This window comes from Perissodus microlepis, chromosome 23 (assembly GCF_051167445.1).
Source record: "Perissodus microlepis isolate ML-2025 ecotype Zambia chromosome 23, ASM5116744v1, whole genome shotgun sequence".
Lineage (NCBI taxonomy): Eukaryota > Metazoa > Chordata > Actinopteri > Cichliformes > Cichlidae > Perissodus > Perissodus microlepis.
The window spans coordinates 16,998,109-17,012,434 of NC_140482.1; the positions used below are offsets into that span (position 1 = coordinate 16,998,109).

The 14,326-nt window shown below is 50.8% G+C and overlaps 22 non-coding genes across 22 annotated transcripts; 15 read left to right on the forward strand and 7 right to left on the reverse strand.

Annotated features, from left to right (window-relative positions):
* Positions 1 to 279: 279 nt before the first annotated feature.
* trnae-cuc (transfer RNA glutamic acid (anticodon CUC)) lies at positions 280 to 351 on the reverse strand. Its single transcript has one exon. It is a non-coding gene; the product is annotated as a tRNA-Glu (tRNA).
* A 122-nt stretch (positions 352 to 473) lies between these two features.
* Positions 474 to 544, forward strand: trnag-gcc (transfer RNA glycine (anticodon GCC)). Its single transcript has one exon. It is a non-coding gene; the product is annotated as a tRNA-Gly (tRNA).
* A 601-nt stretch (positions 545 to 1,145) lies between these two features.
* Positions 1,146 to 1,218, forward strand: trnam-cau (transfer RNA methionine (anticodon CAU)). Its single transcript has one exon. It is a non-coding gene; the product is annotated as a tRNA-Met (tRNA).
* A 979-nt stretch (positions 1,219 to 2,197) lies between these two features.
* trnae-cuc (transfer RNA glutamic acid (anticodon CUC)) lies at positions 2,198 to 2,269 on the reverse strand. Its single transcript has one exon. It is a non-coding gene; the product is annotated as a tRNA-Glu (tRNA).
* Positions 2,270 to 2,391: 122 nt separating this feature from the next.
* Positions 2,392 to 2,462, forward strand: trnag-gcc (transfer RNA glycine (anticodon GCC)). Its single transcript has one exon. It is a non-coding gene; the product is annotated as a tRNA-Gly (tRNA).
* A 601-nt stretch (positions 2,463 to 3,063) lies between these two features.
* Positions 3,064 to 3,136, forward strand: trnam-cau (transfer RNA methionine (anticodon CAU)). The gene has a single exon. It is a non-coding gene; the product is annotated as a tRNA-Met (tRNA).
* Positions 3,137 to 4,123: 987 nt separating this feature from the next.
* Positions 4,124 to 4,195, reverse strand: trnae-cuc (transfer RNA glutamic acid (anticodon CUC)). The gene has a single exon. It is a non-coding gene; the product is annotated as a tRNA-Glu (tRNA).
* A 122-nt stretch (positions 4,196 to 4,317) lies between these two features.
* trnag-gcc (transfer RNA glycine (anticodon GCC)) lies at positions 4,318 to 4,388 on the forward strand. The gene has a single exon. It is a non-coding gene; the product is annotated as a tRNA-Gly (tRNA).
* A 601-nt stretch (positions 4,389 to 4,989) lies between these two features.
* On the forward strand, positions 4,990 to 5,062 carry trnam-cau (transfer RNA methionine (anticodon CAU)). The gene has a single exon. It is a non-coding gene; the product is annotated as a tRNA-Met (tRNA).
* A 987-nt stretch (positions 5,063 to 6,049) lies between these two features.
* On the reverse strand, positions 6,050 to 6,121 carry trnae-cuc (transfer RNA glutamic acid (anticodon CUC)). Its single transcript has one exon. It is a non-coding gene; the product is annotated as a tRNA-Glu (tRNA).
* A 122-nt stretch (positions 6,122 to 6,243) lies between these two features.
* Positions 6,244 to 6,314, forward strand: trnag-gcc (transfer RNA glycine (anticodon GCC)). Its single transcript has one exon. It is a non-coding gene; the product is annotated as a tRNA-Gly (tRNA).
* A 601-nt stretch (positions 6,315 to 6,915) lies between these two features.
* trnam-cau (transfer RNA methionine (anticodon CAU)) lies at positions 6,916 to 6,988 on the forward strand. Its single transcript has one exon. It is a non-coding gene; the product is annotated as a tRNA-Met (tRNA).
* A 979-nt stretch (positions 6,989 to 7,967) lies between these two features.
* trnae-cuc (transfer RNA glutamic acid (anticodon CUC)) lies at positions 7,968 to 8,039 on the reverse strand. The gene has a single exon. It is a non-coding gene; the product is annotated as a tRNA-Glu (tRNA).
* A 122-nt stretch (positions 8,040 to 8,161) lies between these two features.
* Positions 8,162 to 8,232, forward strand: trnag-gcc (transfer RNA glycine (anticodon GCC)). Its single transcript has one exon. It is a non-coding gene; the product is annotated as a tRNA-Gly (tRNA).
* Positions 8,233 to 8,833: 601 nt separating this feature from the next.
* trnam-cau (transfer RNA methionine (anticodon CAU)) lies at positions 8,834 to 8,906 on the forward strand. Its single transcript has one exon. It is a non-coding gene; the product is annotated as a tRNA-Met (tRNA).
* A 979-nt stretch (positions 8,907 to 9,885) lies between these two features.
* trnae-cuc (transfer RNA glutamic acid (anticodon CUC)) lies at positions 9,886 to 9,957 on the reverse strand. Its single transcript has one exon. It is a non-coding gene; the product is annotated as a tRNA-Glu (tRNA).
* A 122-nt stretch (positions 9,958 to 10,079) lies between these two features.
* On the forward strand, positions 10,080 to 10,150 carry trnag-gcc (transfer RNA glycine (anticodon GCC)). The gene has a single exon. It is a non-coding gene; the product is annotated as a tRNA-Gly (tRNA).
* Positions 10,151 to 10,751: 601 nt separating this feature from the next.
* trnam-cau (transfer RNA methionine (anticodon CAU)) lies at positions 10,752 to 10,824 on the forward strand. Its single transcript has one exon. It is a non-coding gene; the product is annotated as a tRNA-Met (tRNA).
* Positions 10,825 to 11,803: 979 nt separating this feature from the next.
* trnae-cuc (transfer RNA glutamic acid (anticodon CUC)) lies at positions 11,804 to 11,875 on the reverse strand. Its single transcript has one exon. It is a non-coding gene; the product is annotated as a tRNA-Glu (tRNA).
* A 122-nt stretch (positions 11,876 to 11,997) lies between these two features.
* trnag-gcc (transfer RNA glycine (anticodon GCC)) lies at positions 11,998 to 12,068 on the forward strand. The gene has a single exon. It is a non-coding gene; the product is annotated as a tRNA-Gly (tRNA).
* Positions 12,069 to 12,669: 601 nt separating this feature from the next.
* trnam-cau (transfer RNA methionine (anticodon CAU)) lies at positions 12,670 to 12,742 on the forward strand. The gene has a single exon. It is a non-coding gene; the product is annotated as a tRNA-Met (tRNA).
* A 1,052-nt stretch (positions 12,743 to 13,794) lies between these two features.
* Positions 13,795 to 13,867, forward strand: trnam-cau (transfer RNA methionine (anticodon CAU)). Its single transcript has one exon. It is a non-coding gene; the product is annotated as a tRNA-Met (tRNA).
* Positions 13,868 to 14,326: the final 459 nt, after the last annotated feature.

A 14,326-nucleotide genomic window follows, 5' to 3' on the forward strand; every position in this document is an offset into this window, starting at 1 on the left:
GCTCTATCCTAACACGAGGCATGTTTTGATGCGCAGTTCGGCCACACAGTTTTTGGATCTCCTGTCACTCACACACACTTCACCTCCAAGACGGCAGCCCATCCTGGGCTTGAAGAACTGGCAACTCTGCTTCATTTGTTGACAGCTTCAAATAACGGTCCGTTTTTGGGGGAGATGGTGCCTTGAGCCTCGCTTGATACACAGTACGTGGCAAAGGCAACCCATCCATTGTGTACCGCTTGTCCCTTTCGGGTAAGCCGGAGGTGGGTGAAACACAGTTTCCCTGACCGGGAATCGAACCCAGGCCGCGGCGGTGAGAGCGCCGAATCCTGACCACTAGACCATCAGGGAGCTGCGACAGAGCCGTCTTGATGAGTGACGCGTGGCTGTATCGGGCTACATTTTCCGTTGCGCCTCGAGAGGAGCGCTTGGGCAATGGCGCGAAGTCGGTGGGAAAACCGGCACGTCCGTGAGCATTGGTGGTTCAGTGGTAGAATTCTCGCCTGCCACGCGGGAGGCCCGGGTTCGATTCCCGGCCAATGCACAGTTCCTTTATGCGTGGGCCCTTGGGGGGCATTAAGTTTGTTCTCGGTCGCGGCCAGACGGCATCAAGATTTGGAACAAGAAGTCTGTGCAAACCAAACTTGAGTCGGACATCGTATCTGCATTAAGTCAAGATGTTGTTGAGAAGAGACTTTTGACAGTGGCGTGAATTCGGCGGGACAATTGGCAGACTTAGAATAATCGCCTGCCAGCGCCAGTGGGTGACTGAATATATGTTTACAGACATTGCTGGTAAACCCGTGTGTCTTATTAGTGGAGCTAATGTGGCTGTAATTAAGGAATTTAATTTAAGACGGCACTACGAGACAAAAGAAGAATGGTCCGTTTTGGGGGAAGATGGTGTCTTGAGCCTCGCTTGATACACAGTACGTGGCAAAGGCAACCCATCCATTGTCTACCGCTTGTCCCTTTCAGGTAAGCCGGAGCTGGCTCAAAACACCGTTTTTAGGATCTCCTGTGGCACTCTTCACCTCCAAAACCCGTTCAAGGCCTAAATACCTGGGGACTCGCCTTTGTTTGTCCAAGCTGAATTTCTTTTCTGTGCAGCTTCGAGAAATCGTCCATTTTCTGGTTGACTGTCAGCCTCGTTGGCGCAGTAGGCAGCGCGTTAGTCTCATAATCTGAAGGTCGTGAGTTCGATCCTTACACGAGGCAGGTGTTTTGGTACAGAGTTGGTCCATCCATTTTGTACCGCTTCTACCCATTTCGAGGATGCTGGAGCCTAAGAACCATCCGTTTGTAGTGGATTTTCAGCCTCCTCTGATGCGAGATCTAGAACAGGGATCAATCCAAATTATTCTGCCATTGCCCGTGGAAAGCCTTCCCATCTGTTTGATTTCAAGACTCACACGTGGCAGGCGATCCTGCCCTATGGATGCGTGCCGGCCCTCTGGAACCACTTCATCCAACTTTCACCACAATTCCTCTTTCTTTTCTCAGGTCAGAATTGCGGGGCACCACACGTTGGCTCCCAAATGACTCCTACCTGTTATTTCTTCTTGGACACTTTGTCCAGGTAGGGTTAGGAATGTCTTTGCATTGGAAGCGGATGAGCAAGGATTGATAATTGGTTATCAGCAGCTCCCGAGCTGAGTCTCTGGAGGTTGCCTGGAGTTCCTTTGCCAACAGGGTCCATTGAGAGAGATAATTTGAAGTCATTCTTGCCTGACTGGTAAGTTGGAACAAGAAGTCTGTGCAAACCAAACTTGGGTTGGACATCGTATCTGCATTAAGTCAAGATGTTGTTGAGAGGACACTTTGGAGAGCGGCGCGAATTCGGCAGACTTTTAAGGGCTGGTGGCTCAGCAGTAGAACTGTCGCCTGCCATGCGTAAGTCTCGAAAACTGGAGGTGTTGAGCTCTATCCTCACGCGAGGCATGTTTTGATGCGCAGTTTGGCCACACAGTTTTTGGATCTCCTGTCACACACACACTTCACCTCCAAGACGGCAGCCCATCCTGGGCTTGAAGAACTGGCAACTCTGCTTCATTTGTTGACGGCTTCAAAGAACGGTCCGTTTTGGGGGGAGATGGTGCCTTGAGCCTCGCTTGATACACAGTACGTGGCAAAAGCAACCCATCCATTGTGTACCGCTTGTCCCTTTCGGGTAAGCCGGAGGTGGGTGAAACACAGTTTCCCTGACCGGGAATCGAACCCGGGCCGCGGCGGTGAGAGCGCCGAATCCTGACCACTAGACCATCAGGGAGCTGCGACAGAGCTCTCTTGATGAGTGACGCGTGGCTGTATCGGGCTACATTTTCCGTTGCGCCTCGAGAGGAGCGCTTGGGCAATGGCGCGAAGTCGGTGGGAAAACTGGCACGTCCGTGAGCATTGGTGGTTCAGTGGTTGAATTCTCGCCTGCCACGCGGGAGGCCAGGGTTCGATTCCCGGCCAATGCACAGTTCCTTTATGCGTGGGCCCTTGTGGGGCATTAAGTTTGTTCTCGGTCGCGGCCAGACGGCATCAAGATTTGGAACAAGAAGTCTGTGCAAACCAAACTTGGGTCGGACATCGTATCTGCATTAAGTCAAGATGTTGTTGAGAAGAGACTTTGGACAGTGGCGTGAATTCGGCGGGACAATTGGCAGACTTAGAATAATCGCCTGCCAGCGCCAGTGGGTGACTGAATATATGTTTACAGACATTGCTGGTAAACCCGTGTGTCTTATTAGTGGAGCTAATGTGGCTGTAATTAAGGAATTTAATTTAAGACGGCACTACGAGACAAAAGAAGAATGGTCCGTTTTGGGGGAAGATGGTGTCTTGAGCCTCGCTTGATACACAGTACGTGGCAAAGGCAACCCATCCATTGTCTACCGCTTGTCCCTTTCAGGTAAGCCGGAGCTGGCTCAAAACACCGTTTTTAGGATCTCCTGTGGCACTCTTCACCTCCAAAACCCGTTCAAGGCCTAAATACCTGGGGACTCGCCTTTGTTTGTCCAAGCTGAATTTCTTTTCTGTGCAGCTTCGAGAAATCGTCCATTTTCTGGTTGACTGTCAGCCTCGTTGGCGCAGTAGGCAGCGCGTCAGTCTCATAATCTGAAGGTCGTGAGTTCGATCCTCACACGAGGCAGGTGTTTTGGTACAGAGTTGGTCCATCCATTTTGTACCGCTTCTACCCATTTCGAGGATGCTGGAGCCTAAGAACCATCCGTTTGTAGTGGATTTTCAGCCTCCTCTGATGCGAGATCTAGAACAGGGATCAATCCAAATTATTCTGCCATTGCCCGTGGAAAGCCTTCCCATCTGTTTGATTTCAAGACTCACACGTGGCAGGCGATCCTGCCCTATGGATGCGTGCCGGCCCTCTGGAACCACTTCATCCAACTTTCACCACAATTCCTCTTTCTTTTCTCAGGTCAGAATTGCGGGGCACCACACGTTGGCTCCCAAATGACTCCTTCCTGTTATTTCTTCTTGGACACTTTGTCCAGGTAGGGTTAGGAATGTCTTTGCATTGGAAGCGGATGAGCAAGGATTGATAATTGGTTATCAGCAGCTCCCGAGCTGAGTCTCTGGAGGTTGCCTGGAGTTCCTTTGCCAACAGGGTCCATTGAGAGAGATAATTTGAAGTCATTCTTGCCTGACTGGTAAGTTGGAACAAGAAGTCTGTGCAAACCAAACTTGGGTTGGACATCGTATCTGCATTAAGTCAAGATGTTGTTGAGAGGACACTTTGGAGAGTGGCGCGAATTCGGCGGGACAATTGGCAGACTTTTAAGGGCTGGTGGCTCAGCAGTAGAACTGTCGCCTGCCATGCGTAAGTCTCGAAAACTGGAGGTGTTGAGCTCTATCCTAACGCGAGGCATGTTTTGATGCGCAGTTCGGCCACACATTTTTTGGATCTCCTGTCACACACTTCACCTCCAAGACGGCAGCCCATCCTGGGCTTGAAGAACTGGCAACTCTGCTTCATTTGTTGACGGCTTCAAAGAATGGTCCGTTTTGGGGGAAGATGGTGCCTTGAGTCTCGCTTGATACACAGTACGCGGCAAAGGCAACCCATCCATTGTCTACCGCTTGTCCCTTTCGGGTAAGCCGGAGGTGGGTGAAACACAGTTTCCCTGACCGGGAATCGAACCCAGGCCGCGGCGGTGAGAGCGCCGAATCCTGACCACTAGACCATCAGGGAGCTGCGACAGAGCTCTCTTGATGAGTGACGCGTGGCTGTATCGGGCTACATTTTCCGTTGCGCCTCGAGAGGAGCGCTTGGGCAATGGCGCGAATTTGGTGGGAAAACTGGCACGCCCGTGAGCATTGGTGATTCAGTGGTTGAATTCTTGCCTGCCACGCGGGAAGCCAGGGTTCGATTCCCGGCCAATGCACAGTTCCTTTATGCGTGGGCCCTTGGGAGGCATTAAGTTTGTTCTCGGTCGCGGCCAGACGGCATCAAGATTTGGAACAAGAAGTCTGTGCAAACCAAACTTGGGTCGGACATCGTATCTGCATTAAGTCAAGATGTTGTTGAGAAGAGACTTTGGACAGTGGCGTGAATTCGGCGGGACAATTGGCAGACTTAGAATAATCGCCTGCCAGCGCCAGTGGGTGACTGAATATATGTTTACAGACATTGCTGGTAAACCCGTGTGTCTTATTAGTGGAGCTAATGTGGCTGTAATTAAGGAATTTAATTTAAGACGGCACTACGAGACAAAAGAAGAATGGTCCGTTTTGGGGGAAGATGGTGTCTTGAGCCTCGCTTGATACACAGTACGTGGCAAAGGCAACCCATCCATTGTCTACCGCTTGTCCCTTTCAGGTAAGCCGGAGCTGGCTCAAAACACCGTTTTTAGGATCTCCTGTGGCACTCTTCACCTCCAAAACCCGTTCAAGGCCTAAATACCTGGGGACTCGCCTTTGTTTGTCCAAGCTGAATTTCTTTTCTGTGCAGCTTCGAGAAATCGTCCATTTTCTGGTTGACTGTCAGCCTCGTTGGCGCAGTAGGCAGCGCGTCAGTCTCATAATCTGAAGGTCGTGAGTTCGATCCTCACACGAGGCAGGTGTTTTGGTACAGAGTTGGTCCATCCATTTTGTACCGCTTCTACCCATTTCGAGGATGCTGGAGCCTAAGAACCATCCGTTTGTAGTGGATTTTCAGCCTCCTCTGATGCGAGATCTAGAACAGGGATCAATCCAAATTATTCTGCCATTGCCCGTGGAAAGCCTTCCCATCTGTTTGATTTCAAGACTCACACGTGGCAGGCGATCCTGCCCTATGGATGCGTGCCGGCCCTCTGGAACCACTTCATCCAACTTTCACCACAATTCCTCTTTCTTTTCTCAGGTCAGAATTGCGGGGCACCACACGTTGGCTCCCAAATGACTCCTTCCTGTTATTTCTTCTTGGACACTTTGTCCAGGTAGGGTTAGGAATGTCTTTGCATTGGAAGCGGATGAGCAAGGATTGATAATTGGTTATCAGCAGCTCCCGAGCTGAGTCTCTGGAGGTTGCCTGGAGTTCCTTTGCCAACAGGGTCCATTGAGAGAGATAATTTGAAGTCATTCTTGCCTGACTGGTAAGTTGGAACAAGAAGTCTGTGCAAACCAAACTTGGGTTGGACATCGTATCTGCATTAAGTCAAGATGTTGTTGAGAGGACACTTTGGAGAGTGGCGCGAATTCGGCGGGACAATTGGCAGACTTTTAAGGGCTGGTGGCTCAGCAGTAGAACTGTCGCCTGCCATGCGTAAGTCTCGAAAACTGGAGGTGTTGAGCTCTATCCTCACGCGAGGCATGTTTTGATGCGCAGTTCGGCCACACAGTTTTTGGATCTCCTGTCACACACTTCACCTCCAAGACGGCAGCCCATCCTGGGCTTGAAGAACTGGCAACTCTGCTTCATTTGTTGACGGCTTCAAAGAATGGTCCGTTTTGGGGGAAGATGGTGCCTTGAGTCTCGCTTGATACACAGTACGTGGCAAAGGCAACCCATCCATTGTGTACCGCTTGTCCCTTTCGGGTAAGCCGGAGGTGGGTGAAACACAGTTTCCCTGACCGGGAATCGAACCCAGGCCGCGGCGGTGAGAGCGCCGAATCCTGACCACTAGACCATCAGGGAGCTGCGACAGAGCTCTCTTGATGAGTGACGCGTGGCTGTATCGGGCTACATTTTCCGTTGCGCCTCGAGAGGAGCGCTTGGGCAATGGCGCGAAGTCGGTGGGAAAACTGGCACGTCCGTGAGCATTGGTGGTTCAGTGGTAGAATTCTTGCCTGCCACGCGGGAGGCCCGGGTTCGATTCCCGGCCAATGCACAGTTCCTTTATGCGTGGGCCCTTGTGGGGCATTAAGTTTGTTCTCGGTCGCGGCCAGACGCCATCAAGATTTGGAACAAGAAGTCTGTGCAAACCAAACTTGGGTCGGACATCGTATCTGCATTAAGTCAAGATGTTGTTGAGAAGAGACTTTGGACAGTGGCGTGAATTCGGCGGGACAATTGGCAGACTTAGAATAATCGCCTGCCAGCGCCAGTGGGTGACTGAATATATGTTTACAGACATTGCTGGTAAACCCGTGTGTCTTATTAGTGGAGCTAATGTGGCTGTAATTAAGGAATTTAATTTAAGACGGCACTACGAGACAAAAGAAGAATGGTCCGTTTTGGGGGAAGATGGTGTCTTGAGCCTCGCTTGATACACAGTACGTGGCAAAGGCAACCCATCCATTGTCTACCGCTTGTCCCTTTCAGGTAAGCCGGAGCTGGCTCAAAACACCGTTTTTAGGATCTCCTGTGGCACTCTTCACCTCCAAAACCCGTTCAAGGCCTAAATACCTGGGGACTCGCCTTTGTTTGTCCAAGCTGAATTTCTTTTCTGTGCAGCTTCGAGAAATCGTCCATTTTCTGGGTGACTGTCAGCCTCGTTGGCGCAGTAGGCAGCGCGTCAGTCTCATAATCTGAAGGTCGTGAGTTCGATCCTCACACGAGGCAGGTGTTTTGGTACAGAGTTGGTCCATCCATTTTGTACCGCTTCTACCCATTTCGAGGATGCTGGAGCCTAAGAACCATCCGTTTGTAGTGGATTTTCAGCCTCCTCTGATGCGAGATCTAGAACAGGGATCAATCCAAATTATTCTGCCATTGCCCGTGGAAAGCCTTCCCATCTGTTTGATTTCAAGACTCACACGTGGCAGGCGATCCTGCCCTATGGATGCGTGCCGGCCCTCTGGAACCACTTCATCCAACTTTCACCACAATTCCTCTTTCTTTTCTCAGGTCAGAATTGCGGGGCACCACACGTTGGCTCCCAAATGACTCCTACCTGTTATTTCTTCTTGGACACTTTGTCCAGGTAGGGTTAGGAATGTCTTTGCATTGGAAGCGGATGAGCAAGGATTGATAATTGGTTATCAGCAGCTCCCGAGCTGAGTCTCTGGAGGTTGCCTGGAGTTCCTTTGCCAACAGGGTCCATTGAGAGAGATAATTTGAAGTCATTCTTGCCTGACTGGTAAGTTGGAACAAGAAGTCTGTGCAAACCAAACTTGGGTTGGACATCGTATCTGCATTAAGTCAAGATGTTGTTGAGAGGACACTTTGGAGAGCGGCGCGAATTCGGCAGACTTTTAAGGGCTGGTGGCTCAGCAGTAGAACTGTCGCCTGCCATGCGTAAGTCTCGAAAACTGGAGGTGTTGAGCTCTATCCTCACGCGAGGCATGTTTTGATGCGCAGTTCGGCCACACAGTTTTTGGATCTCCTGTCACACACACACTTCACCTCCAAGACGGCAGCCCATCCTGGGCTTGAAGAACTGGCAACTCTGCTTCATTTGTTGACGGCTTCAAAGAACGGTCCGTTTTGGGGGGAGATGGTGCCTTGAGCCTCGCTTGATACACAGTACGTGGCAAAAGCAACCCATCCATTGTGTACCGCTTGTCCCTTTCGGGTAAGCCGGAGGTGGGTGAAACACAGTTTCCCTGACCGGGAATCGAACCCGGGCCGCGGCGGTGAGAGCGCCGAATCCTGACCACTAGACCATCAGGGAGCTGCGACAGAGCTCTCTTGATGAGTGACGCGTGGCTGTATCGGGCTACATTTTCCGTTGCGCCTCGAGAGGAGCGCTTGGGCAATGGCGCGAAGTCGGTGGGAAAACTGGCACGTCCGTGAGCATTGGTGGTTCAGTGGTTGAATTCTCGCCTGCCACGCGGGAGGCCAGGGTTCGATTCCCGGCCAATGCACAGTTCCTTTATGCGTGGGCCCTTGTGGGGCATTAAGTTTGTTCTCGGTCGCGGCCAGACGCCATCAAGATTTGGAACAAGAAGTCTGTGCAAACCAAACTTGGGTCGGACATCGTATCTGCATTAAGTCAAGATGTTGTTGAGAAGAGACTTTGGACAGTGGCGTGAATTCGGCGGGACAATTGGCAGACTTAGAATAATCGCCTGCCAGCGCCAGTGGGTGACTGAATATATGTTTACAGACATTGCTGGTAAACCCGTGTGTCTTATTAGTGGAGCTAATGTGGCTGTAATTAAGGAATTTAATTTAAGACGGCACTACGAGACAAAAGAAGAATGGTCCGTTTTGGGGGAAGATGGTGTCTTGAGCCTCGCTTGATACACAGTACGTGGCAAAGGCAACCCATCCATTGTCTACCGCTTGTCCCTTTCAGGTAAGCCGGAGCTGGCTCAAAACACCGTTTTTAGGATCTCCTGTGGCACTCTTCACCTCCAAAACCCGTTCAAGGCCTAAATACCTGGGGACTCGCCTTTGTTTGGCCAAGCTGAATTTCTTTTCTGTGCAGCTTCGAGAAATCGTCCATTTTCTGGGTGACTGTCAGCCTCGTTGGCGCAGTAGGCAGCGCGTCAGTCTCATAATCTGAAGGTCGTGAGTTCGATCCTCACACGAGGCAGGTGTTTTGGTACAGAGTTGGTCCATCCATTTTGTACCGCTTCTACCCATTTCGAGGATGCTGGAGCCTAAGAACCATCCGTTTGTAGTGGATTTTCAGCCTCCTCTGATGCGAGATCTAGAACAGGGATCAATCCAAATTATTCTGCCATTGCCCGTGGAAAGCCTTCCCATCTGTTTGATTTCAAGACTCACACGTGGCAGGCGATCCTGCCCTATGGATGCGTGCCGGCCCTCTGGAACCACTTCATCCAACTTTCACCACAATTCCTCTTTCTTTTCTCAGGTCAGAATTGCGGGGCACCACACGTTGGCTCCCAAATGACTCCTACCTGTTATTTCTTCTTGGACACTTTGTCCAGGTAGGGTTAGGAATGTCTTTGCATTGGAAGCGGATGAGCAAGGATTGATAATTGGTTATCAGCAGCTCCCGAGCTGAGTCTCTGGAGGTTGCCTGGAGTTCCTTTGCCAACAGGGTCCATTGAGAGAGATAATTTGAAGTCATTCTTGCCTGACTGGTAAGTTGGAACAAGAAGTCTGTGCAAACCAAACTTGGGTTGGACATCGTATCTGCATTAAGTCAAGATGTTGTTGAGAGGACACTTTGGAGAGCGGCGCGAATTCGGCAGACTTTTAAGGGCTGGTGGCTCAGCAGTAGAACTGTCGCCTGCCATGCGTAAGTCTCGAAAACTGGAGGTGTTGAGCTCTATCCTCACGCGAGGCATGTTTTGATGCGCAGTTCGGCCACACAGTTTTTGGATCTCCTGTCACACACACACTTCACCTCCAAGACGGCAGCCCATCCTGGGCTTGAAGAACTGGCAACTCTGCTTCATTTGTTGACGGCTTCAAAGAACGGTCCGTTTTGGGGGGAGATGGTGCCTTGAGCCTCGCTTGATACACAGTACGTGGCAAAAGCAACCCATCCATTGTGTACCGCTTGTCCCTTTCGGGTAAGCCGGAGGTGGGTGAAACACAGTTTCCCTGACCGGGAATCGAACCCGGGCCGCGGCGGTGAGAGCGCCGAATCCTGACCACTAGACCATCAGGGAGCTGCGACAGAGCTCTCTTGATGAGTGACGCGTGGCTGTATCGGGCTACATTTTCCGTTGCGCCTCGAGAGGAGCGCTTGGGCAATGGCGCGAAGTCGGTGGGAAAACTGGCACGTCCGTGAGCATTGGTGGTTCAGTGGTTGAATTCTCGCCTGCCACGCGGGAGGCCAGGGTTCGATTCCCGGCCAATGCACAGTTCCTTTATGCGTGGGCCCTTGTGGGGCATTAAGTTTGTTCTCGGTCGCGGCCAGACGCCATCAAGATTTGGAACAAGAAGTCTGTGCAAACCAAACTTGGGTCGGACATCGTATCTGCATTAAGTCAAGATGTTGTTGAGAAGAGACTTTGGACAGTGGCGTGAATTCGGCGGGACAATTGGCAGACTTAGAATAATCGCCTGCCAGCGCCAGTGGGTGACTGAATATATGTTTACAGACATTGCTGGTAAACCCGTGTGTCTTATTAGTGGAGCTAATGTGGCTGTAATTAAGGAATTTAATTTAAGACGGCACTACGAGACAAAAGAAGAATGGTCCGTTTTGGGGGAAGATGGTGTCTTGAGCCTCGCTTGATACACAGTACGTGGCAAAGGCAACCCATCCATTGTCTACCGCTTGTCCCTTTCAGGTAAGCCGGAGCTGGCTCAAAACACCGTTTTTAGGATCTCCTGTGGCACTCTTCACCTCCAAAACCCGTTCAAGGCCTAAATACCTGGGGACTCGCCTTTGTTTGGCCAAGCTGAATTTCTTTTCTGTGCAGCTTCGAGAAATCGTCCATTTTCTGGGTGACTGTCAGCCTCGTTGGCGCAGTAGGCAGCGCGTCAGTCTCATAATCTGAAGGTCGTGAGTTCGATCCTCACACGAGGCAGGTGTTTTGGTACAGAGTTGGTCCATCCATTTTGTACCGCTTCTACCCATTTCGAGGATGCTGGAGCCTAAGAACCATCCGTTTGTAGTGGATTTTCAGCCTCCTCTGATGCGAGATCTAGAACAGGGATCAATCCAAATTATTCTGCCATTGCCCGTGGAAAGCCTTCCCATCTGTTTGATTTCAAGACTCACACGTGGCAGGCGATCCTGCCCTATGGATGCGTGCCGGCCCTCTGGAACCACTTCATCCAACTTTCACCACAATTCCTCTTTCTTTTCTCAGGTCAGAATTGCGGGGCACCACACGTTGGCTCCCAAATGACTCCTACCTGTTATTTCTTCTTGGACACTTTGTCCAGGTAGGGTTAGGAATGTCTTTGCATTGGAAGCGGATGAGCAAGGATTGATAATTGGTTATCAGCAGCTCCCGAGCTGAGTCTCTGGAGGTTGCCTGGAGTTCCTTTGCCAACAGGGTCCATTGAGAGAGATAATTTGAAGTCATTCTTGCCTGACTGGTAAGTTGGAACAAGAAGTCTGTGCAAACCAAACTTGGGTTGGACATCGTATCTGCATTAAGTCAAGATGTTGTTGAGAGGACACTTTGGAGAGCGGCGCGAATTCGGCAGACTTTTAAGGGCTGGTGGCTCAGCAGTAGAACTGTCGCCTGCCATGCGTAAGTCTCGAAAACTGGAGGTGTTGAGCTCTATCCTCACGCGAGGCATGTTTTGATGCGCAGTTCGGCCACACAGTTTTTGGATCTCCTGTCACACACACACTTCACCTCCAAGACGGCAGCCCATCCTGGGCTTGAAGAACTGGCAACTCTGCTTCATTTGTTGACGGCTTCAAAGAACGGTCCGTTTTGGGGGGAGATGGTGCCTTGAGCCTCGCTTGATACACAGTACGTGGCAAAAGCAACCCATCCATTGTGTACCGCTTGTCCCTTTCGGGTAAGCCGGAGGTGGGTGAAACACAGTTTCCCTGACCGGGAATCGAACCCGGGCCGCGGCGGTGAGAGCGCCGAATCCTGACCACTAGACCATCAGGGAGCTGCGACAGAGCTCTCTTGATGAGTGACGCGTGGCTGTATCGGGCTACATTTTCCGTTGCGCCTCGAGAGGAGCGCTTGGGCAATGGCGCGAAGTCGGTGGGAAAACTGGCACGTCCGTGAGCATTGGTGGTTCAGTGGTTGAATTCTCGCCTGCCACGCGGGAGGCCAGGGTTCGATTCCCGGCCAATGCACAGTTCCTTTATGCGTGGGCCCTTGTGGGGCATTAAGTTTGTTCTCGGTCGCGGCCAGACGCCATCAAGATTTGGAACAAGAAGTCTGTGCAAACCAAACTTGGGTCGGACATCGTATCTGCATTAAGTCAAGATGTTGTTGAGAAGAGACTTTGGACAGTGGCGTGAATTCGGCGGGACAATTGGCAGACTTAGAATAATCGCCTGCCAGCGCCAGTGGGTGACTGAATATATGTTTACAGACATTGCTGGTAAACCCGTGTGTCTTATTAGTGGAGCTAATGTGGCTGTAATTAAGGAATTTAATTTAAGACGGCACTACGAGACAAAAGAAGAATGGTCCGTTTTGGGGGAAGATGGTGTCTTGAGCCTCGCTTGATACACAGTACGTGGCAAAGGCAACCCATCCATTGTCTACCGCTTGTCCCTTTCAGGTAAGCCGGAGCTGGCTCAAAACACCGTTTTTAGGATCTCCTGTGGCACTCTTCACCTCCAAAACCCGTTCAAGGCCTAAATACCTGGGGACTCGCCTTTGTTTGGCCAAGCTGAATTTCTTTTCTGTGCAGCTTTGAGAAATCGTCCATTTTCTGGGTGACTGTCAGCCTCGTTGGCGCAGTAGGCAGCGCGTCAGTCTCATAATCTGAAGGTCGTGAGTTCGATCCTCACACGAGGCAGGTGTTTTGGTACAGAGTTGGTCCATCCATTTTGTACCGCTTCTACCCATTTCGAGGATGCTGGAGCCTAAGAACCATCCGTTTGTAGTGGATTTTCAGCCTCCTCTGATGCGAGATCTAGAACAGGGATCAATCCAAATTATTCTGCCATTGCCCGTGGAAAGCCTTCCCATCTGTTTGATTTCAAGACTCACACGTGGCAGGCGATCCTGCCCTATGGATGCGTGCCGGCCCTCTGGAACCACTTCATCCAACTTTCACCACAATTCCTCTTTCTTTTCTCAGGTCAGAATTGCGGGGCACCACACGTTGGCTCCCAAATGACTCCTTCCTGTTATTTCTTCTTGGACACTTTGTCCAGGTAGGGTTAGGAATGTCTTTGCATTGGAAGCGGATGAGCAAGGATTGATAATTGGTTATCAGCAGCTCCCGAGCTGAGTCTCTGGAGGTTGCCTGGAGTTCCTTTGCCAACAGGGTCCATTGAGAGAGATAATTTGAAGTCATTCTTGCCTGACTGGTAAGTTGGAACAAGAAGTCTGTGCAAACCAAACTTGGGTCGGACATCGTATCTGCATTAAGTCAAGATGTTGTTGAGAAGAGACTTTGGACAGTGGCGTGAATTCGGCGGGACAATTGGCAGACTTAGAATAATCGCCTGCCAGCGCCAGTGGGTGACTGAATATATGTTTACAGACATTGCTGGTAAACCCGTGTGTCTTATTAGTGGAGCTAATGTGGCTGTAATTAAGGAATTTAATTTAAGACGGCACTACGAGACAAAAGAAGAATGGTCCGTTTTGGGGGAAGATGGTGTCTTGAGCCTCGCTTGATACACAGTACGTGGCAAAGGCAACCCATCCATTGTCTACCGCTTGTCCCTTTCAGGTAAGCCGGAGCTGGCTCAAAACACCGTTTTTAGGATCTCCTGTGGCACTCTTCACCTCCAAAACCCGTTCAAGGCCTAAATACCTGGGGACTCGCCTTTGTTTGTCCAAGCTGAATTTCTTTTCTGTGCAGCTTCGAGAAATCGTCCATTTTCTGGTTGACTGTCAGCCTCGTTGGCGCAGTAGGCAGCGCGTCAGTCTCATAATCTGAAGGTCGTGAGTTCGATCCTCACACGAGGCAGGTGTTTTGGTACAGAGTTGGTCCATCCATTTTGTACCGCTTCTACCCATTTCGAGGATGCTGGAGCCTAAGAACCATCCGTTTGTAGTGGATTTTCAGCCTCCTCTGATGCGAGATCTAGAACAGGGATCAATCCAAATTATTCTGCCATTGCCCGTGGAAAGCCTTCCCATCTGTTTGATTTCAAGACTCACACGTGGCAGGCGATCCTGCCCTATGGATGCGTGCCGGCCCTCTGGAACCACTTCATCCAACTTTCACCACAATTCCTCTTTCTTTTCTCAGGTCAGAATTGCGGGGCACCACACGTTGGCTCCCAAATGACTCCTTCCTGTTATTTCTTCTTGGACACTTTGTCCAGGTAGGGTTAGGAATGTCTTTGCATTGGAAGCGGATGAGCAAGGATTGATAATTGGTTATCAGCAGCTCCCGAGCTGAGTCTCTGGAGGTTGCCTGGAG